We start from the raw sequence: 25,470 nt of genomic DNA on the forward strand, positions 1-25,470 counted from the left end.
CCGTGTAAAGCCCTGCCATCCCATTGGCCGGAAGGACAGACGCCGAGAAGCGCACAGAGAGAGAGAGACCAACAACTTTCACTCCCCATATAAGAACCACATTTAATACAATAGTCCCAATTCAATATAACAACCATCAACAATATGATCAACAGTCGCATCACCACCATCTCATCCATATAACACATAATTCACTCCCAACTTCACCAACTCCTCATGCAGCACACTCAAACAGAGACAACACACCCGGGCGCACACACAGACAAATAGACAGATTACACCATCCAACAGACGGACCACACAACTTATCCCATCCAATACAAATATTTTATCCTAAACAACACAAACATATGGTATCATTATACCCAAGGCCCTCGAACGTTACTGGCCTTGCACCGCTGGAGATATTTTCCACACGAGTGAGAATTAAAGCCTTCTATAACCTTACGTCACCTAATCGCCGTCAAATATCTTATTAACAGACCTGCGTATCGAACCGCACAAATTCCACCGCCTCACCTCTTAAGCGTCTTAATACAACAGTGTAAACCAGGCAGACCAAGGCACATTACGGTTGCTACACCCAGCCTTAAAGTCGCGGGACCGGAATAAGGGCCCTGACCGTGGACTGACGCGATCCCCGCACGTCCGTTAAGAGGCACAAGGCCTTCATATTTAGTTTTGACACTTGAAAATACAGTAATCTCACCGCGCGCCGCCCCAAAGGTAATGAGTAGCGACCTATTACACAATATACAGGACGGATCTCCCCAATTATTATCTCCCATAATCGGCACTATCAGGACGCACTCCGCGTCCCCATTATCACCCAAAACGCAATAACAGGCTTGCGGACGCCACATGCACTCAATCCATCGTCTGCTTATATGCAAATTCATTGTACAGTACATATGAAGCGGCTAAAAATACATAAAAACTTATTAAACAACTGGCCTTAAATGCACCATCCACACATTACTTATACATGATGCGGCCATATAAAGAATTCAAGTATACTGTACAATAAAGTTGTTAAGCACGACGCATTCAGTCCGTTCCAGCTGATCTTTTTTCGGATTAAAGGGTGCGACTCAACTATAGACTAGACTGTACCAAAATAGGTTTACAGCAAACATTTCCATTACGACTTATGGAATTAATATGACTTTAGCTCTCGCCATAAAACTCCGCGTCCGGCATACATCACCAAGCCCAGCGAAACCCTGGCTGCGCTTTGCGCACGGCCTCCCTTCAATCACATTATACACTTCTTTTCACTTTTTATTTTGATTTTATGTTTTTATATCTTACTTATGTCATACACATTTATTGTATGTACTTGTCTTTATTTCTAGCAACCGTAGTTCCTACAAATAAAGTAACATGGACTCCCTCTGCCTGCAACAAAAGGCCATATCCCCACCATTATACAACACCCCAACGCCAAATCAATAAAGGTTCTTTCCGTTAACCTGTTCGTGGAAACGCAGTAAGCAGAAAAAACAATTTACCCACGTTCCCTCGAGAAATGGTATAACAGGTTGTAATCGTCCGCAGCTAAGCTCGCCAGATTTGTAGTAAATTGAGTGTTGATAATAGGTGGATATATATACCAGGCAGGTTATACAAAAAAGAGAGGCAGTCCAGGCAATGTCCTTTCTTTCCAATTTAGAGTTTATTACAGGACATCAATAATCATTCCAAATCATGACTAAACAGGAAGATCTCTGAGAAGCCCTGTTCAAGAACATCAAGACATATATCGAATCATGACTTACCAGCAAGGTGGTTCTACTGGAAGCAAAGCACAACTAACACGAGGTGCTTTTTATACTATATGGGGTGTGTGTGTGTGTGTGTGTGTGTGTGTGTGTGTGTGTGTGTGTGTGTGTGTGTGTGTGTGTGTGTGTGTGTGTGTGTGTGTGTGTGTGTGTGTGTGTCCATTACGTAACCAAGGCTGTAACTAAGGAAGGTCTCAAGATAATAGAATATATTATAATGGTAGTCACCTCCATTGATAAACTTTCCGACATAGCCTGGGAACCCTATGACCTATTTGACCCAGTGAAGGATCAACCCCTCTCAAGGCCCTGGCGCTTCACCACCTCAAAAGGCCCCCCTACATGCCACGTCTTAAGAACAAAGCCTTACTCTTAAACATGACATAGGTAAACCTATATCTAAATTATTATGTGTATTATGTGTATTATGTGTATATGGGTTATCAATATACTACACGTGCGTGCGTGCGTGCGTGCGTGTTAAGCGTATGGTGCCGCGTACTGATATTGCCTTAATTAATGTGTTTGTGAGGTTGTTTGCCATTTATTTGGGGTCGTGTGTGACATTTATACCTGGAAGAGGCTCTCCATACATCCAGTTATTCATTACCTGCTTATATAAAGCAACAAATATAGCTCATTTTCCCATTAATGCGATGTTGGTGAATGCCACACAATGGTGAGGCCTTAACCTGTGGGTACTGTGGATTCCAATAAAATAAATAATTGTGTGTGTGTGTGTGTGTGTGTGTGTGTGTGTGTGTGTGTGTGTGTGTGTGTGTGTGTGTGTGTGTGTGTGTGTGTGTGTGTGTGCGCGCGTGTTTGTGTGTAGAGAATATATTAAATATTTCATTGGTTAAATTAGCATAGTTCCCGTATTTCTGTCCATTTTAAATGCAAATTCATGCAAATTTGCAGGTATGTGATATTTCTCATTTTCACTGTGTGGGGCGCGTGTAATTAACAATTGCTGGTGGGGACTGCTGACGTCGGAGAGCACCTCAGCGTCAGAGGCGTACAGCAAATGTAAACAACAGAAACAAAACAGAAGCGTTCGCGTACAAAGTTGTTGTTTTAGACAGGAAACACTCACGTCGAAGTAGATCAACCATTTATTTCAACCAATGGAATTGGTAAGTTAAACTTGGAGTTAAAGGTTTCATGACATTAATTTTCATTCATCTTCTATGTTTTGTTTTTCTTTTAGGTTGTATTACCTCAATTACACCAACACAACCTGAACTTTGAACATTCTGTGGATTTTCTGTGTTCTGGCGTTTTCTCTGTGTTCTGAAGCCTTTGGAGCTGCAATGAAAACAGGCAAACAGGCCTTAACAGTGACATCTGCTGGCAAATTCCTATGTCATACTGTAGGGATTTGTGCCACAGGCAAATCAGGGCACTTGTTTGAGCCAGAAAACCCCAGACCACAGAAAATCTATGAATGTTCATGTTCAAGTTCATGTTTTTGGGTGCAATTGAGCTCAGAAAACCTACAAAAAATAAGAAAAATTACAAAAACTATTTATTTGTATTTGTATGCATGTCACGATCCCTTAAAGGCTCCGCTCTGGGAGATAGTCTCTGAATGTTGTTGAAGCAGCATGCAAAACAAAACCAGGGAACCTTCATAGCAAAAGAAAACACAACAGGCACATATCAAGACAGTTAATGACATTAACTTGAGTCATGTAAACTTGAAGCATACAACTTGAATGCATTTTAACATAAAGCCATATACCATTGAATCAGATTAGAGCTATGCGGCATTGAATTCTTTACTTTAGAGTGTGAAATTCTCCATATTTTGATCAGAGAGAATTTCACTCTCTCCGATCAAAAGATGGAGGCTGGGGTTGTGGAGGCAAGCTTTGCCAGCAGCAGCAGTGTCTGTGAAACAATGGAAGCAGATCCGTATTTAAACGGACCGATTGGTGAGGGAATGAGGCGTCATTGGAGTATGACGTAATGATCAGCTGAGAGTGAATGGGTCAATGGGTGCATCCACACAGTATAGTCACAAAGATCCTTCTTGCCGCGAGTGGCAGGAGTTTGGGTCCTGGTTTTTAAACAGCCGGTGGATGTAAATGAAGCTCCACCCACGCTGCAACTTGCAGCGTTGGCCAGAGAACTGGAAACGCTCTGCCCCCGCGTCAAATTGCAGCGTGGGTGGAGCTTAATTTCCATCCACCAGCTGTCTAAAAACCAGGAAGAGACTCCTGCCGCTCGCGGCAAGAAGCACATTTGTGACTCGACTGGTCTGGATGCACTCAAAGAGAAATATCAAGCTAGGCTGCTGACTGACAGCTGATTGCAGCCGAGGCGTGCAAGACTTCCGTGCCCCTGTATAAACGCTGTGCTTAATTTCTCTATCGATGGCCAGTGCTGATTAAAGCCTGATTTATACTTCATCGTACGACAGTGCTGAAAATAGCCAATTAGGCTCACAACGCACTGCCTGCAACGCGCTGCATTGCCAACTTCGTTATCTTTTGAAAATGTTTGGTGTGCAACACTGTTATCTGACTGGGCTTTCCACAATGATGCTCTTCTCTCTCTCTCTCTCTCTCTCTCTCTCTCTCTCACTCTCTCTCTCTCGTTTAACCGGTTCCAAAAGGGACCAGGACTCATTAAACTCATTCAACGCATAAATCACCAATCCATCTGCGGAAAAATACCAAAACAGCGGTTGTTATTTTGTTGTTTGTTTTGTGACATGCAGCAGCTTGCTTCCCCGGGGAGGAATTCGGGGAGAAGACTTTACCCCGCCAACTCTGCCATTTATTTATTTATTTTTCCTGTAGCATTTCAAGGGGAGGAGGAAACTATCTCCCCTCCGTCTGTGTTGCGGTGCCAGTGCACACATAATTGGGTGTCACTTTGAATATCGCAGCCCGCTATCGACTCATCGCGAAAAGCCCCTCGACATGGAGGGGAGTGTGGAGGAGCGGGTGTCACCGCGCTCCCCAATCGTGCACATCATCAATCTTGATTTGAGACGGCTGCGAGGAGAGGAGGGGAGGGGAGGTGAAGGAAGGGAAGACACACACACACACACACCGTGTGCGTGTGTGCGTGTGTTAAGAAGACATTGATTTCTGAGATGCTCTGTTTCTACATGCGCTCTCCTGGGACGGAGGGGCTTTAAGGTAAATAATGGGAGCGTTTGATCTTACATGATGCGCTGTGTGTTCACAGGGGTCCGCCGGGACCACCGGGCGGCGGACCTGCTGCGCCATCACATGGTTAAGACCTCAGAGATCTAGAGCTGAGATTAAGTACATTTCATGCCATACAGCTCTTAATCTCTGTCCCTCTCTGTTTCTCTCTGTCTTCCCTGTCTCTGGTGTTCAAACAGCAGGCCTAATCTGTCAAATAAATAACAAACTTATTTGGTATACATTGTCTATAGCCTATGCAAGCGTATACAGAACACAAATTCCTCCCACGCGCATGCATGATCACGCACACACACACACACACACACAGAGAGAGAGAGAGAGAGAGAGAGAGAGAGAGAGTGAGAGAGAGAGAGAGAGAGAGAGAGAGAGAGAGAGAGAGAACATTGCCATGGAAACAAAACATACAGGCTGCAGAATCCAGCATCCCATCTAATGTTGGGATATCATATCGCAGCCGTCATCTTTTGGTTTGTATCAATACAGTATGAGCGGATTGTGTGCTTATGCCAGCTATGGTAAACAGGATACAGTCAGTGACATTTCATGCAGCCGTTTTAAATTTGCATGCAATTCTTCCAGTACCTCGGGTATCTAGGCACGTTTTTGACTTTCATGAATTCCAGTTTTGCCCAAATAACTTTTTCAACGGTGTATCATAGTCTGGTCCCAATTCCTTGTAATGTGTGGCCCAGGCGGTACAGTAGTCAGAAATCGGGAAGGTTCAATCCCCGCTCCTCCTGGCGTTGTGCTGAACTGAAGTGCCCATGAGCAAGAGACTGAACACCTGATGTGAAGATCGGAGGCTCTATTCTCTTGACTGTGTGGATTTGAGTGAGAATGGAACATATACTGTCAATTATGAAGCGCTTTGGAGAAGAATACAAATATTCAATCTACTCTGTATTAGTACAGATATTAGTCTCATACTGTAGTTAATGAAACTTAGAAACTGAAGCCGTATATTCTCCATTGTACATCAAGGGTTTTGGACACCATGCAAATCCAAGCTTTACCTTTGCAGCCATCAATCACTTAGACAGTGGCATAAGTGACCTTCAGAATCATCACATGCATGCGCACGCACGCACGCACGCACGCACGCACGCACGCACGCACGCACTGCAAACCCCTTAATTAGCTTAAAAGTGCCTCCCACATCTCCTGTAATTAATTCAACGACACTCGGAAGGGAGGTAGTCGAGTCAAAGCCGAATCTTCCGCGCCATTTAACTGGATAATGGCAGAGGTTTTTATGATGTCTTTATTTAAGGAGCGACCTTGGCATGACGAGACCAGAGTCTCGCGGTGGACCAAAAACAAAATGGTGGCGTCGTGTGATCTTCATTGTGACAAAGCGGAGTATTCTGAATCCATTCTGCCTCGTCTCCCCGACAAAAACACAGTATGAAACCTGCCTTTTCCTCCCAATACCTTCACCAGTGAGTGACATCATGCAGTGGATTAGGGAGCGCTCCCTGTGTTCATTTGGACCACACGCAAGTAGGGGGGACGAGGATTTACTATTCTGTGCCTATCGGGTTGCAACTCGGACGGCGCCGAGTCGTGTCAAGCGAACTTCGCAACATTCGACACGGCAATTCCCTGGCTTGGGAGGAAAAGTCACTTTGCGTCTAATGCTATACCGCACGCACACGCACGCACGCAAGCACGCACGCACGCACGCACGCACGCACGCACGCACGCACGCACGCACACATCATTTTGGGGGTGCACAGAAAGGTTTGAGAACTATACTGCTTTAGAAGGCATTTGTAGAATCGGCATCAGGTCTTAATGGGTCATAAACTACTAGAATCTAAATCTAAACTGAAACCGAAAAAGTATAAACGAAATAAAAATAAAAGTTAAAGGACGACTTCACCACTTTTCAACCTATCTTCATATAATAGGTCCTCACTAATAATCATGACACAGACTTTCTACTCAGTCTGTGTCTCATAGGACAAAAAAGTTTAGATTTGGATTATCCTGAGAACGATGGCTTCCATTTTCGCATTGCAACTTTTCAGGACTAGAAAGCCTGCAGTTTCTATTAGCTTGGATTCCGTATTGATGATGTCACTGGTGGACGGGTTTCTGAACTGCCCACAGCCCTCCCATGATACACAGACTGAGTATAGAAAACAATATCACCCGTGTGAAGTGAGGGGCGCTAATATATTAAAGTCTAACTCATGTTGATTAGGTGATGTAATGGTGATGTAAATCAAACGGTGCCAACACAAACATTAAATTATCTTTATTGCTAATGGCATTTAATGTTTGTGTTAGGGACAAGATGACGTACATTTTCCCTTCATTGTCAATGGCGTTTTTAAAACAAACATTAAACCTGTATATAGGAGGGGCTAGCTCCCCTCAAAAATTGTGCCATTTTATCATGATTATTAGTGAGGACCTATTATATGAAGATAGGTTGAAAAGTGGTGAAGTGGTCCTTTAATGAATGATTCTAAACTATAAAAACAACATTGGTTCCTGTCAGGAAGCGACGCCGGACTATAAAACATAGCTCAACACGGACTTCAACTGCCTCGTGTGTTACTTGCACCGTGTCCAAATCCTGACTGAAGTTGACTCCTTGTCAGTTCTCTGGCAACGGGGCCAAAAGCGGGTGCTAAGATAAGTCATCCGTCCTGGGGACTGGGGTGGAGAAGAAAAAAAGAAAGAAGTGAACACGAAGCCAACTCTGGAGCTATAAAGGTGATGTGGGCAAATCCAAGCAACTATAAGGCTCCGGATGACAACCTCTGGTCCTTTAGTGCCCGACCGTATGCAGGCTGGAAGTTTGTGTCTGTCGGTGAGTAGCAGAGTGGGATAGGATATGAGTTTCTGAAAAGCTGTCATGTCAGCTCTGGCGGTCATCAAGAGCATGAGGGCCTTACCGTTCTATTCTGAGGATAACAACTCACCTCGAGCTCAGAGACGTGTGTGTGTGTGTGTGTGTGTGTGTGTGTGTGTGCGTGCGCGTGTGCGTGCGCGTGTGCGTGCGTGCATGTACATGTGTGCATGCGCGCAAGGGAGAGAAAGAGATATGGCGTTTTCAGAGGGCAGCTCTTGTTTCATTGGTGTCAATGTAGCAGGTATATAAGATATACAAGCGAATGCATTCCACCAAAGATCCCTCACATGCCATATTATTTATTGTCACTTTTATTTTGTAATGTTTTGTGCAATAGATCGTTTTGGGAGCTATGTGTTGTTATTCATCTACCTGCGTTTGCTTCCTCCTCTAGAAGCCCGCTTGGAGAGAGGTGGGTTAGTTCTCTGCTCTTAGTAGATTTTTGTTTTAAAGTTGTTTTAAGTGTATTTAACCAATGCAAACAGTGAATTATTGTCATAATTCAAGTCTTTATGTTACTATGTGTTTGTTTTGTAAAGGTTTAAGTGTTTTGACCTACTATTTAGTGACGTTTTGGTAGTTTGTTTAGCAGCACTTCAAGGACTCAGCACTCTAACACACACACACACACACACACACACACACACACACACGCGCGCGCGCGCTCGCACAAACACACACACACACACACACACAGCAGAGACTGCAGCATGCTTGATTGTCAATTTGTCAATTGTCCCTCATTACAGTTGGTGTGGTGTTGCAGTGGTGCTGTGCGCTAATGCCTGCTGCATTATGTGCTGTTTATTTCATATATTATGTTTTTGTTGCTCCCATGATTTATTTGTAATTTGTACTAAATGTGTTTTATTGTTTTATTTACTTTTATATAAAATACTATTTAGCCGATGCCGGTGTATTTGTATTGTGATGTAATGTGAATGTTTTGTGACAGATTGTGTATTGTGTATTATAATCTTGATGTAGCTCAAACCGGCTACATCAAGATTATAATTCGAAAAAATTGCAGAAAGGAAATTAAACAAACCTGACAAAATGTCACATGACATGTTCATCAAAAGCAACTTTAAATAAAAAACACGATCAAAATAACAGTTCTACATAATCTAATTGTCTAGAGTTCTTGTACATTAAGTAATGCGGGTGTTTAACAATAATTGAGCGACCACATCAAACATGAGGTGGATGCTGGCAAATACTGCGGCATGGTCATGCTGGACCTCCAAATGGCTTTTGACACCGTGAACCACTCCATACTGGTTAACAAGCTAAAAGCAATTGGTTTCGATAGCACATCAGTGAGCTGGATGCAATCCTACCTGGAGGGGAGAGAACAGATGGTGGAGGTGAATGGAACACTGTCCCCCCCCCCCCTCCCAGTGAGCTGTGGCGTTCCACAAGGAAGCATACTAGGGCCTTTACTGTTCCTAATATATGTTAACGACATGACTTCAGCTTGTGACTGCAACTTGTTCCTGTTCGCAGATGACTCGGCACTGCTAGTCTCGAACAAACTGCAGGTTGAAAAGGCCCTCAGCTCTGAACTCGGTAGAATCTGCACCTGGCTGATAACAAACTATCTTTACCTGGGAAAAACTGAATCCATTCTCTTTGGCTCTAATAGTAATCTCAGCAAGGCAAATGGCTTCTTGGTTAGAGTGGGTGACAATGTTATCACACGTAAAGATGAAATTACCTACCTAGGTTCCATCCTGGAGGCTAATCTTTCCGGTGATAAAATGGCCACCAACGTAATCAAAAAGGTCAACCAAAGAACAAGATTCCTCTACAGGATCTCCTCACTGGTCAACAAAAACACCTTGAAGACCTTAACAGGAGCCCTTGTACAAGGTTTCTTTGACTATGCATGCACCTCCTGGTACCACAGCACCTCAAAGGCCCTTAAAACTAGGCTCCAGACTTCCCAAAACAAACTGGTCAGGCTCCTACTTGACCTCGCCCTACTAACCCACCTCACCCCTGCCCACTTCGACAGGCTGGAATGGCTTAGGGTCGACGACAGAGTACAGCATCTTGCAATGGGTCTGGTCCACAAGATTCGATACACCACCAAGATACCCATGTACCTGTCTAGATACTTCCTTAATGTTAACGAAGTCTACACCCACAACACCAGAGGGAGTGCAACGAACCATGTACAACCCAGATTCGGCACAAACAAGGGACTAAATTATTTTCGCTCCTATGCCACCAAAATGTGGAACGCCCTACCAACAGTCATTAAGACATGCAAATCCCTTGACTCCTTCAAAACCGCTCTCAAAGGGCACCTACGGATGGCTGCAATTCGAAACTGGCCCCTGTAAAATCGGAATCCCTCAAACACGGACGCAAGGACAACACAAGAGACGGTCGCGGCCACACAGCCAACTCAAGGTATGGCCACTGAGCCGACTTGGGGACCCAACGCAAGGACAACACAAGAGACTGTCACGGCCACACAGCCAACTCAAGGTACGGCCACGGAGCCGACTTGGGGACCCAACGCAGCTCCTCCAAGGAAAACAAACAAATGAACGGAGCTGAACGTGAATCCCCCCCACCGCCCACCCCTTTTTTTCCCTCACTGTTTATGTTTCTTTTCCCTTTTTACCTCCATTATGATGAATTCCTGTTCTGTTCTTTGTCTATATAGAAGTGTCTATCTGTACGTCTCTAAATGTTTTTGATGAATTGAACATGGTGGACCCTATTGGAAACAAGTGTAATGCTTAATTGGGTCGTCCACTCACAGTTAACAGCCTTTGTATTGAGTTTGTGCTTGAAATGTACTGTAATTCTGCAAACTGTTAATAAATATTTCAATCAATCAATCAAAAAGCTCTTGAGAGTGTAAAATGAAAGTGGACCCGTAAGGGTCCATTTGGTTTCATTTTATGCTCGAGAGTTAAAGATCTATAAAGGTCCATTGGTTACCAACTCTCCATCACACAGCACGTTTTCGTGCTGTGTGATGGAGAGTTGGTGTGATGAGAGTTGATGTTCTTCTAAATGTGTGAAAAACGTATTTTTAAGTCTGAAAGTTGACAAGAACATGTTAACAGCTAATTGAAGATTATTCCATTTGGTCATTTTGATGATGGTGATAATCTGGCACAATTTCTGGTAAAAGACGCTGTAAATCACTTCTCGCTGGAGACAAAGGCAAATCCCAGAGGGCTAATTTAACTGTGCAAATAAACCAAATGGACCGTTCCTCTCAGGAAGAATTCGCAGAGGACTTTAGTGTGCACCGACATCCATCATAAACGTTAAAACGTATTGATTATCGGCCCATATAATCCCTCATCAGCTTAATACAAATGCTTCTACAAGCAATACAGTGAGGAAAATGTTTCTGTGGAAGATCGTTACCGCCTGATGCGGTGCAACAAATCAGCCCTGCGTGACTCTCATTGATTCATCTGCATATTTCATTATTTCACGCACCAATTGCCTGCCACAAAAAGTAACTCGGTTAGTTTGTGTATTCAAAAACTCTTTCACACACAGACGCACGCATGCACACAATAATGCTGATTCATCTCACAATAGACCCAGTTTTGCACCACAGATTCTCACTGTATATATATGATTAGCACTACTTGTTCTTGACCAAAACACAGTCAACTTCAATATCCCCAGACACATGCATGCAAGCACACACACACACACACACACACACACACACACACACACACACACACACACACACACACACACACACACACACACACACACACACACACACACACACACACACACACTTTTGAATTATTTTATTTGGATCTGCACAAGAGGCGCAATACAATAGACCAAACACTGATCAAAAGAAGGTTACATAATATGGTCCAACCAAATACAACTGTTGCACACAAAAAAGATAGCAAAAAGATGCCATGGGAACTGCCCATAGAACCGAAGTCCCGTTAGTCCGAACATGCATTAAGGTTGGCGAACATGCACTGCTCCCATGCTTGACATACTATTACTTGACACTACTGAAACAACGCCTTCTCCAGATAGACAGACTGCCCATAATAGCTGAGACAGAACAGTATTTAGCCAACTTGTCTTTTGCAATCCACCCAATTGCAGACCCCTGAGCATTCTAATTTCATTAATTAATGAACACAATATCTGGGGTATTTGGAATATCTTGTAGTGTCATTGTGATCAAACCAGTCTAGTTTTACAGTGCTGTGTTTATACATTCTTGTTGTCCTGTGCTGTACTCCTCTGATCTTGTCTGAGACAATGTCTTAATGACTGTTGGTAGGGCGTTCCACATTTTGGTGGCATAGGAGCGAAAATAATTTAGTCCCTTGTTTGTGCCGAAAAGGGGTAAGGGGTTGACACTATGGCAGGTAAATCAAATGTTGGGACATGTGGAGTTTGCTTTGGAGTTGCCCAAACTGCAAGTGCACATTTGAGTGAGGAGTCTGCTATAAACAACACGAGATATATAGCTAGATAGCTATAAACAAAACATGAGATCATGACACTGGTATCAGTATTTGGTATCGGTATCGGCTAACATAGAAAATGAGGTACCGGGATCGGATCGGAAGCGAAAAAAGTGTATCGGGACCTCTGCAACTATTTAAGATGTATGCGCCTGTTTCTTTGTCATGGATGCAGTGTGGGTCGTGTGCTGATGGGTACCAGGTTGCCAAGTTGAACTTGGTCGGCAACACCTGTAAACAGGCTTTAATAGTGAAAATAAGAATGTCCTCACCTATGGTGTTATTTGACAGTACAGAGTGTGATAATGAGTGGTTTGCAAAGGGAAGAAGAGCCAGTTTTCTGTGCAGCCTCAGACTGGTCCAGTGTTGTGCACTTTGTGATCGCTTCATTCCTAGAATGGTGGCTCTTGCGGTTGTGGATTTGATTGACAGTTCATGGTGCATACCGTCCTGCTCGTAGGTCGCACATGCACGGACACGCGGATCTGTGATGATGCTGTTGTTGAGCGCAGCAGTTGTTGTATCAGGCGCCACCCACTACAACTGTAATCCTGATCGCTGGCATAGATCATTAAGATCCATCCAATCGGACCTCACACCGAATCCAGTGGCTTTAATGTCCCATTTACCATTCGCCTTAGTCTTGAATCCAAGGAACTGCGTCTCATTCTCCAGCACGGGTGCTACGTCGTCGCTGCATGTGTTGAATTAGCCCCATATGTGCCCTCTCCCTACGCTCATTCTGTAGCTCCGAGAGCGTAGGGAGAGGGCACATGGGCTAGTGTTGAATGAGTGACTCGCGACTCGTGAGCCATTTCCCTGACCGTGTGGGATCGTCGCTATTGAGCATATTTATAAGGTGACTGGTTCTGGTGGCGGTGTACCCATTCAATATTCGGTACACCCAGACTACCATCTCTGATGGGCTGAAACAGCATGGCACGGGTGGAGTGAGTATTGAGACAGAACCAGCCCCTCACCAAGCGCACTGCCATGTTATTCAGTTCTGTAAGGGTGTTCTGTGGCAAATGGATATTCGAGAATAGGTGTTGAATTTGGGCGAGTGCCAATTTACCGATTGCCTGCAATTTCATTCACACACACACGCACACACACACACACACATACACACACACACACACACACACACACACACACACACACACACACACACACACACACACACACACACACACACACACACACACACACACCCGATCGACTGCCCCCATGAGGAATTGGACCTGATTGCACCTTAACACCTCTGTTTTCCTCACTGTCCGGGGAGGGGGGTGGTGGGGGGTGGACCGCGTTGCCTGTCCCCTTGTACACATGCAGATCAGGCATCACACCCTGGCGATGCCAGCCTGCTGTTGAAACCTTCCACCGTCCCATGCAGCGACAGAACACAGAACCAGGCGGACAGGACTAGCCTGCAATCATGGCATTTAAACATGCTCTTCTGTTTATAATCTAAACACTGTGACACGTTTAAAAAGTGTTACAAAGGCCTGGGCCGTGGCTCAGCGGTCCAGGCACCTTGGCTGGTAATCCAGCCTGGCAGTGTGCCGCGGGTTCGACTCCCGATCCCGACGGCCTTTACTGCATGTCAACCCCCCATCTCTCTCCCCATTTCCTGTCAGCCTAATCTGTCCCTCCATAAAAATACAAAATAAAGGCGAAAGCCACAAAAAAAAAACACATCTCCAGCATAATGGGACACCGCTCTGAATCCCACCTCAACCAGGGGACACCGTGTTGTGCTCATGAGCTTCAGGCACCAGGCTACTACTTGTCGACCGACCAGTTGGCGTCCTATACCAACACGAGGGTCCTAACTGTCTCGATGGAAGAGTGGAGAGAGAGACCACCTACACACACACACACAAAAACACATGATCATCAGGTACTATGATTATACTAGGAGGAAGATTATTTTCAAAAAAGTGTAAAGAAAGTATTACAATTATGTTTTTATGTGGCCACACCCACCAGTTCATTAAGTATATCTGGTTTTCACCTTGGCACCACCCACCTGAACTTAAGCCTCGCCCACAGCTGTGTGTTGTACAATAATGGGGGAGGGGTAAGGGGAGGGGGTCTATTAGAGTAATTAGAGTAATGTTAACTCCATAGACACATTCAAAACAGAAAAAGTACAAACATCCCGGCACTGATCCATCTTTATAAGTGTCCTGTTAGCAGGCGTCTCATTGACCTGTGGCTATTAATAAAGCGTAGTGTCCCCGGGTTGTGGGTCTCCTGTGTCCGTCTACCTGCGGCCTCACGCTTCAGTCTCCCCTGCGCGACACACCTCCTCCGCCTGGCTGGGACGGACGGACAGACGTGGTCTCCTGAGTGGCGCTGACAGGTCATCCTTCACAGCCGGCCGCTTGAGCGTTGTCTGGAAATCAATCGCACAGAGCTGGAGGCTGCGTGCCGTGCCGCTCCGCTCGCTGACACAGGTGACACAGCGTCCGCGGCGAACTCGTCCCATCCCAGAGGATTGGCTCCAGTGTTAGGGTGTCCTTCAGTCAAAAAATCTAGGGCTGGGAAATGTACCCGAAAAAAATATCGAACCAATAACAGACTTAATCTAGTTCTTATATCAGACACAAAACGCTCTAAAAGATTGTGTTTTTATGACTAAATCGATTAGTCTGATTAACCACTCATTAAGCCCTGTATAGTTTGTTGTACAATGGTGGCTGGCGTACAAAAATTACATTGAAATGCTCTCATAATTGAGGCAAAACTTTGAAAATAAAGCCCAGTCCTACACACCTGCCTGGCTACTGTATGTGACATGTAGGCTGGGATGAGAAGGGGTTGGGAGGTGGAGGGTAGGGTAATTCGCATAATGTGTGTTCATGTTAATGGGTACATTTACATGATTACATGCGTGCAAATATTTGTGAGCATTTGTGCGTGCGTGCGTGCGAGAGAGAGAGAGAGAGAGAGAGAGAGAGAGAGAGAGAGAGAGAGAGAGAGTCGATGCCATCTGACGATGCCATCGACTCGGGTTTTGATTGTAGACGGATAAGGAGAATTTATACCCCGGAGAATTCATGGCTTATTCCGGCTGTGAAGAAAAAATATGTGAACAATACACTGGGGATTTACTGGGGGGGGGAGGGGGAGGGGGCGGCAGGCAGGAAGCAAATTAGAGACGTTAAGCTGACATTTGAGCAGTGCGGTAAACACTCCGTTTAAGGAGAGCTTACATTGCATATTCATAAAGTGAGGGATACAGAAGAGGACTGCAAGCTTTACACTGCAGTAACATAATAGTGTACAATATATTTTTGATAACCGTTTTCTCCCAATGTAGGTATTGATTAATTTAGCAAAATTCCCAATTTTGCCCCTCACATCCATGTAGTTTCCTGTCACTGCTAGCAGCCTCTAAGAGAGTGTAGAGAGCTTGAAGAGATGTTTCTCCCACTTTGAGAACCTCTGCATTACTGTGTGTCCTAATGGTTCCTTGTCTCTCTGCAAGGAGCCTCTTCTTGCAGGAACATACACTATAGGACATATCTCACTGGACATTATCATACTGTAGTACTCGACTCCGGTCTCGGTCTCGAGTCCACATTAACATTTTCTCGGTTGTGTCTCGGTTTCGCACATTATTTGACTCGGTCTTGACTCGGTCTCTGACCAAGGGACTCAGGACTCCTCCCCCACCGAGTCCACTCGAGTCACGAGTCACTATACTCGTGAGTCGTGACCCTTTCCCAAATCGAGGAAAATGTACAAACAAACAGTAACTCCTGCAATGACTAACACACAACTGATCACACTGAATCACAAGACAAGGATCGGGAAAAATGATAAACATCGACAGTCCTTAAAATACCAAAGAGTTCACATTGGGCCTTAATATTTTGGCCCGGCCCTAAACTACCCTAACTGGGTCGGTACTGAGGTTCACTCCGACCCTAACAATTACCATAATGTTGGGCCCAAAAACCCGAAAAAGCCTGAGTGAATGAAAAAAGAAAGAAAAACACCACTAGATGGGCGCGGCGCCCGGCAGTATCCGGAATGTTCGCCTTAAAACAAGCTTGGCGCTCCGCCAACCTCATGACGACCGCTCAGTGGGGCGGTTCTTTTATTTTTGTTTTACTGAGAATAAGGTTAGAAATAAGTTCAGTGTTAGGCATAGTTTTACTGGGGAAAAGTTAGCTAAGTAAGGGTTAGCTTTTGTCACCGTATTGCTAATGTTAAGGTTAGGAATAAGTTTAGGTTTAACCGTTTAAGCACAATTTATGTAGGTTATGTTTAGGAACACCAGCCTGAGCAGGTCCACCGGTGTACGCAACTGTGTGTTTTGAGGCGAGTTTGTTGGTATCCATCGTCCACCTGTAGAACGCTGTAGCACCAGCAAATGCAATCTTATGTTTTGAGGGGCGCCTGCCGCTCCTATGTCCAGTTTATAGTCTGTGTAAACAACCCAAAAATTGAAGACAAAAGTGTGTAAAAAGTGTGATGCAAATTGTGATTGGCCAGAATGAGATGATCAGTGCATAATCAACCCATCCGAGTTCCCTGAAGCTACACCAAATCATAGGCCCCGTGCATGCACGTGCGCAACACAATCAAGAACGACACTTTTTGCGTCCACGCGCCCAGTAAATGAACGCACGTGCGTTCAGTGCACTGTCACTGCTGCTCCTATAGTTATATGGCTGCTCCCTGATGCTGGATCTGCTATTTTTGTTGAGTGGTTAGGAAACTGTTGGACGACCAAAAACACTAGAGGGGGTTATTGTAAATGGTAAATGGTGCATTTATATAGCGCCTTTATCCAAGGCGCTTTACATAGATTGTGCATCAATTCACCCATTCACACACACATTCATACACCGATGGTGGCAGAAACCATGCAAGGCACTAGCGATTGCGTTACATTGAAATCGGTGATGTATGAATACGGTTTTGACGGAAGCAACAGCTGTACCTACTGTATATTTGAAATAGTCTCGGACAGGGCCCTGCAAGCTACGAGTTCCATTGATAATCTGGGCCTGTGTATGATGAAAAGAGCACCCTCACTTCACACGGGTGTGATTTATAATTCTTCTTTTTGCCTTAATGTATATTAATGTCTTAATATTTTATATTTTAACACTTTGAATCGCCTTGTTGATGAAATTGGCTACACAAATAAACTTGCCAATTCAATTCCCTTGCCTTGTCGTCTGAATCAGCTCTGCTTTAGCTTCACTTCTGCAGAATGTTTGTGTTCTGAAAATACTCACGCTACACCAATTTGAAAGCATTGATTTTTTGTGTTCTTAAATTAGCGCACGATCCACAACATGCTTCCCATGCTTGAGCTAAGAATTGTAAGGCCCTATTTTTCACTGAAAATGCAGGAACAAAACATGACATTGACTTTTTTATTTTGTTGTTTAACCTTTATTTAACTTAGCAGTCATAGTGATATTGGAAAACACTTTTACAGAGCGGATTTGGCACAGGTTTGTGAATTATTAATACCGAACTATTTAATTATTCAGGGTGGCCTTTCCAAAAAAGACTATTCACTTATACTGCACTGTTTTGTTCAATACATGATTGTCTCATTGTATGCTTTGTTTGTGCCAGAGTCGGCCTGAGGCAGAAGCCAACTGAGGCTGATTAGGCCACTGGGGGCCTCAAGCAAGCAAGTAAACATTCTTTTTTTATATAGATTGGCACACAGCGATTTTAATCATTTGATATAAGTGGTGACAATTAACCGCTTAAACCCTATTGACCGGAGACCTCAGAGCGCTGAATTGATTGCATATATAGGGCCAAAATGGAAACAAGACCGCAAGGACATTTTTTTGGTGCTATCAATTTTGGAATAAGTGTTTGACTGTAATGTTGCTTTCATGTTTAATAAACAATTCAATCAAGTAGGCCCTAAATATCTTTTATCAAATAGCCGATCTACAAGCTCAGTTGGTTCATTTTCGAAATACCTCGTTGCATGAATATTCTTTAATGGGTGCAGGCGTTTGTTCCGGGAACACCTCCTTTAGAAGTGACATTTAACTTTTACAGGAATACCAAAGCTTTAGAATTGACATTCAATGCAAACACAATGGCAGGCAGAAAAGGTTTCAAGTGGTCTGTGTCCAGGGGTGCACATAAACCTTTTGGGGTTAGAGGAACACCTGGAGATGTTGCTTGGTGCATACTGCGGGCAGACGTCTCTACTCTACCACAACGTTACTTTAGCCATGCAGCATGAGACAGATAAAACTACTTACCTAATGCCGCAGAGGTTCCATGTTTAACGTAATTCCAAAGTGTGTACATTGTTTAAGTGACAGATATCGTGAATGAATTAACTTTGGCTAAAAGCGTGTGTTTAATCCAAGTGGGTTCTTCTTTATTTGGATTTGGTGCTCTGAACAGCAGCCGCATCATAACAACTTTCACATTGGGAATCACATTCTTCCTCTTCCTCTTCAAAATTAGAACCACTTGTTATGATTAGTTAACACTAGTTTTATGTCTACGTCTACAGGCCTGGAACTAGGCTTACACCTGCATGTGCATTAAGCCTAGTTCCAGGTTTTTCAGAAGGTGGCATAGCCTAACCGTTTCAGTTAATTTTCCCATATTGCTCTGTTTGATTGGTTTGGTAGCAGATTGGAACAGTTTCTGGTTCAAATCTTCTGCTGAGCCAATCAAACAGAGCTATGGGGAAATTAACCTGGACAGGAATATGCCAGTCTGGAACCAGGGATGACTTTCTGAAACCCCGTTGCACAGAGCATATTTCATTCTTGGAATTAAACAGTTGGAACACATGGCCGGTGTGGATGATCCATCTGAAAGTCACACAGAGTGTAGTCTGGAAAAGTACTTAACTTCTGTCTGTCTGTCTGTCTGTCTGTCTGTCTTCCCCCTCTCCCTCTCCCTCTCCCCCTCCCCCTCCCCCCTCCCCCCCCCCCTCCCTCCCTCCCTCTCTCTCTCTCTCTCTCTCTCTCTCTCTCTCTCTCTCTCTCTCTCTCTCTCTCTCTCTCTCTCTCTCTCTCTCTCTCTCTCTCTCTCTCTCTCTCTCTCTCTCCCCCATCACATTCTGTTTAGAGCCCCTGGGCTCCTGGTTTGTGTCACCCCTAGCTCTCCATTCCTGCTTTTCTCACTTTTATTGGCTAGACCAGGCTTGTGTAAACAAATCAAATTGACTTTATACAGCACAGCACTGTAGCATAAAAACAAACCAGAATGTCAAATCATCCTCCTCACCATCACCTCTGTGTGTGCATGCCTGCGTGTGCGTCCATGTGTGTGCGGGTGTGTGTGCACGCAAAGCCTGAGCCGAATGGCTTTAGTCTTAGACAGATAGGCACATTGGAATGAGATGTGGAGTGTTGCTTTGCTTCAGCATGCCACAGTAAATCTGCTCATCCACAGCTGTGTACAAAAACCAGATTGACTATGAGCCAGCACAGCCTGTTGTCGCCCAGGCCTAGTAAGTTGTTTCTATGAGTGGAAATGAGTTTGCTAAAGCTATACTGTGTATGTGCCCAAAGCAGTCAAGTGTTTTCACAAAGCAGACCGGAGCCTTTGTGGCACAGACTTGAATGGAATTGATGGGACGTCTTTACAACTAGTTCACCAGACACTTGCATGCGTGTGCATGTGTGTGTGTGTGTGTGTGTGTGTGTGTGCGTGCGTGCGTGCGTGCGTGCGTGCGTGCGTGCGTGCGTGCGTGCGTGCATGCGTGCGTGCGAGATAGAGATAGAGATAGAGATAGAGATAGAGATAGAGAAGGAGAGAGATTGATCAGAGAGTTGACACAGGACAATGCCCTGCAGTGGAATCAATAAAACAGAGCTTGGAATTGGACAAGCATTACTTGGCTTGTATACGTTTAGCAACAGCATTATACATGCTGTTTAGAGGTAATTTGTGTTACAGTAGCTGTATTAGAGGCACATGGCGGTTAGCGCGTAGAAATGACTCAGTTACAAAGACTACTGTATGTGCTCAGCTCCCTGGAGAATCCACACTGTGGCACTGCGACACATACAGTACATGTGAGGTTTTAGTATATCATACAGTATCATCAGTATATGAATGAAACAGAAGATTTCAAGTCTGGCCTGGCCTACAACTGGACTGACAGGATTAGAATGATGTATGAGCCATTGTTCAATTATTGAACTACATACCGTAGGGATGTATTGTACAATCTATCAGATGGGCATATACAGAACACATATCCTTTTGGAAATTGAATAGAATAGTTTTTCTAATGTTTATTTTCAGGGGTCTCTCAAGATTGACCTTGGGCCCCCAAACTATTATTTGGTTATTACCTTTGATCAGGCCAAGGTGATGAAGCCCTTCTCAAATGGCACTATACCGTATGAGCAATATATCGAGAAGCTCATTTCCCTATCTAAACTATACAGTAGCACCTGTTATATTTATCTCTTCAATACCTCGAGAAACCGTGCAATCTTTTCCCATCATCCCACTGGTGTGTTGGGCGTCTATAACCGTCGGTTCCAGTTTAAGTCCCTGCGTTCCTGCTTCCTCTGCGCCTGCTGCTACACATCAGAGTCCCCGGCGGGCTCATGCAATGTATATTAACTGGCCCCTATATGGGTCTTGTCTTGTCTCCGAATCATTGTGCAACAGAGGGACAGTTGATATTACCTGTCTTCGTTTAGGAGAAGCGGGGCTCCAGCATGCAGTGTGCGAGACGCGAGGTGACAGGCTGAGATGGTGCCCAAAGGGGACTCGTCTGATGGATTTGAAAGCGTAGGGTGATATTGTGTGTGATGATGAGGGTAACGGAACCGTGCGGTGCCGTGCCTCGCCTACAGCGCGCTCGCTCTACCGGGGGGACACGATGTGAATGGGCTGCGAACACAAGTGGCTCCACGGTTATAATGAAGAAATGACACCGTGAGCCCTCTTCGCTCGCTCACAATGATAGCCGTAGGTCCCCGCAGGCAAACATCCATTTTGGTGCCGCTCTGTGCAAATAATTTGAAGGGTCATTATCAGCCCGAGGTTTGAGACTGTTTCCTTTTTAGCTCATATCAACAAAGCTATATGGACTGCGAGCTATATAGCAGTCATGGGAGTTGCATGGGGATCACACTGTAACTTCTACATTGTGCAAGCAACTTCTATATCCATTATCCATATGTCACAAATGTACTCAAGTTAAACTATGGGAATAGTTTGTTCTTAGCTCACATCAGCAAACTAAAAGTTCAAATTGAAAGAAATGAACTATACTCTGGGCCTGCTTTTCGTCTCTAACTCTCTACAGTATGTGCTTTTAGATTGTTGGTGATACTAATCATTTGCTGTAGCCTATATACATCTTTTCTGTATATATCTAACTATATATCACCAGACAGACAGACAGACAGACAGACAGACAGACAGACAGACAGACAGACAGACAGACAGACAGACAGACAGATACGTGTATCGCCTATTTTGAAGTTTGAGGAAAATGAATCAACTTATTGGTATCATAACTTAACAGGGTATAGGAAAAGGGGGAATACTAATTTAACATTTTACAGACACCAGTGGGAAAAGAAAATTGGAAAATGCAGACCAAAGTGAGTGAATTCTCTGTTTTGTCTGTTCTAAAAGCCTGGCAACGCTCTGTCCAGTTTCCCAAATTTAATGAACTGGCCCACAGTACAATGAAACCCTTGTGTTGCTGCCACAATGGTGAGCGATCAGTTAGAGACATCCACTGTTATAGTTATCTGGCAAGTTGTCTGGCAAAGAATTAACCGGTAGCAACATTTGACACGTACTGTAGCTGTGGCCTGCTGCAAACACAGATTGGCCGTGTTTGCTATTCCTGTTCGCTATAGCAGCTGATTAAAGCCAGATTTATACATGGCGTGCGACGGTGTTGTTGGCCGAAAACAGCAGACCTACAAGCTCAGAATGCAACGCCGATGCGTCGTGTCCTGAGCTTGTAGGCCGGCTGTTTCGGGCACGACTGCACCGTCGTACTACTGAGCACAGCGTAGACATCAGTATTCATTGAGGTCTGTGCGTGCCGTGGTGCTGGCAGGTATAGCTCGCCATTAGTATCAACATTTACTGTGATTAAAGGGTGTAATTTCTCATTAGGGTTCAGGCGAGTGACAGACAGCGTAATTGGCAGCTGCTCTTGAATGCTGTAAATGGCTATGCTGCTATCAATTACACGGGAACGGAATGGCCGTGTTTTAGAAAGGGGCTGCTTGGCCAGGGGAGAAGAGGAGGGAGAGAGGTGAGTCTACTACACAACACTGTAACATTGGCAGGATACGGGCCCAGTTTTTACAGAGTTGAGCATGAACCACTTAAGCCATACATTATGACTTTGTTGTTTGACGATTGGTGCAAATATAGCTTAGTGTTATTCTTGTAGATCTGACATTTCGGTTTGATTGATTGATTGATTGAAAATTGTATTGTAAACAAAAAAGTACAGGTCAATACAAAATCTGCTAAGAGGATAAAACCAGAAAAAGCACTAAAGGTTCTTGCAGACTGAACGCGTTTCTTTTTTGAAAAACGGCAGTAAAAATCCGAAAAACGCAGCAGCTGTGTAGACACCTTAAGACTAATTTACATCAGGGTCACCCATTTTCAATTCATCAGCACATTTAAAGACATAGGCCTACAAATATACACTTCTATGCTAAAACAAGAGGAAAACTGTAAATAAGCCAGTAAATAAAAGGAGATAGATAGATAGAACTGATCATTAATCTGGTAGAAACCTTGTTTCAGATTTGTATTGTTTTTTTTTCTTTTGTAAATGAATGGTCGTATACATGCAGAAATATAAAATCAATAATAAACACATTCATACAACAAGAAACAACGTGGTGACTGTACGTGGAAACCTGCTATACAACTAAACTATTAGAGATATGGTTATAATTAGGCCCATGCAGTTAACCCATTAAGACGTTAGGCCGATTCTACAAATGTCTTCTAAATCCTAATAGCTTGTGTACAAAATAAAGTGTGATTGCCTTTTCCAAATTAAGTAAAAAATATATATAGGAGGCCGTATATATATATATTCAAAGATTTGCTTTCCATGATTTCTCCAAAATAGCACATCTACAAGCTGATAGAGCGGCACAAAGTGGTGCATTATGATATTTTAGATCTGCTATTTTTAACTAGCCAAAGTATAAAACAATGGTTAAAGTGGTTGACGTCCAAAGAGACACATTGTACTTTCCCGGTTGGAATGCACTAATATTGCAGTGCATTCTTTAGTCTCCCCTGGTAGACGAAGTGTGGTAGTGGTACTGCTGGCTCTGTCTGTGTCTGTGCTGTGAGAGGATAGCGACTCAAAGAGCCACCAGAGAGACGCTCCTCAGTGTTTTCTCTGTGATGTGCAGCAGCGCAGCTTGGGGGTAATTTCACTTTTGGCTCCGTATCTGTCCCTGTTTTTTGTCCCAGTTTATATGTATGTTCCAAATGCAGGTTAATACACAGTGGTAGAATGTTCTTGGATTCTTGAGCATAATAAAAAAAAAGAAAATCCCAAACTTTCTGACTGAGAAGGGGTTTTGCCAGATTGATATTTAAATGTCCCTTTTTGTCGACCAAGTACTGACTGTAGCTTGCCACAGTGCTGCAAAACGGAACAATGGAAAAACTCAATCGTATTTTTATTTTATTTATGTATTAATTTATTTTTGGGTGGGATCGTGGTGGTGGTGGAGAGGGGTGTTGGACTTTTACATGTAGGGTAATGTGATTTCATAAAATATGAGCATTTCTGCTGGATGTGTAATATAGTATTATTATTTTTTATCACATCAAACAATTATTTTGGTTATGCCGCAGCCTCAGTGATAACAGGTTGCTTTTACATATTTGTAGTGGAAAGATCCTTGTTTAAAAGAACGATAATAATAATGTTTTGCTTTATTGCCACGTAATGCGTCCTGTGGCTGTATTCATAAGTCATAACACAAACAAAATCAATGTAAAAGAATCACACAAAATAAATGCTCCTGGTGTGTGAAAACCTTTCATGTCCCCACAACTTTGGAGGGTACTTCCAACTGTCAGTGTATTGGCAATCTGTTGAGTGTCCCTATACTATGTCTTCGAGCCAGCGAGCCTGTCCCAAAAGATTCAGAGGTTTTATATTTGTCACTCAATCATACATGTTTGTGCAGAGAAATGATGAATTGACATGCTCTGCAGGCTGTGCTAACAGTCAACAAGTTAAAAAAACAAAGTTCGAAAAAGTAAACAAGTAAAAACTTTTGCAACATAAAGAGATTGAACAAAAGTACATAATTATTATCATCGTTGGGTGAAAACCTTTTATCTCCATATGTCATTCTTTAGTTTTTTGTATTTTTACTTAATTTAATGCAACTATTTTATACTTTGTACAAGTTCACAATGCATCGTGATGCGACGAGGTCTGAGCGTATCTGCATGCCCAAAAATGGGGACACCAGATTGACAAAAAGTATGTCTATAGGTGTTCCAAACCAATGAAAAGTATTAACAAGAGCTTATGTGGCTAAACAATAAATACATTGGATCCATTGGAACACAAACGTTCTCTTTTACATTTCCTAAAAGGTACGCTTTTCGACATACAAGGTTCATATGCACCCGACAGCAATGTTATATATAGTATGCATGTAGTGAAAAGGACAATATGTGCAGGGACTAGGGAGGCCCAAATATGCAAATAATTACAAACTGTGTGCTCTGCATGGTTTGTGAGCAAAGTGCTGTTTACAGATGAGAGACCTTTGACCAGCAGTTTGGCCTGGCTTGTTCAGGTCGCACTGACAGCCCGAGGGTAGACACTATTTCTGTCTCTTGACCTTATGTGACACTGCTGTTGCCTTTTATAGTGCTCTTGTATGTGCAGTGATTTATTGTACATAATAGACCAGTAAAGTATGATAGTCATGGAAGAAGTAGACTACACAGTCAACATCACTGTTTCCCAAACAGTGGGTTGGGACCCATTTGTGGTTCACAGACCAATTTTCATGGGACACGACACAAGTAAAACTGTTCCCATTTTCTTTTCCTAAAAATACATAAATATATATATTTGTATTATTATTATAATTTGTTTTAATCCCACCCATTTTGTAATCCATTTGTTTTCACCCAGT

Source organism: Electrona antarctica (assembly GCF_951216825.1).
Source record: "Electrona antarctica genome assembly, chromosome: 13".
Lineage (NCBI taxonomy): Eukaryota > Metazoa > Chordata > Actinopteri > Myctophiformes > Myctophidae > Electrona > Electrona antarctica.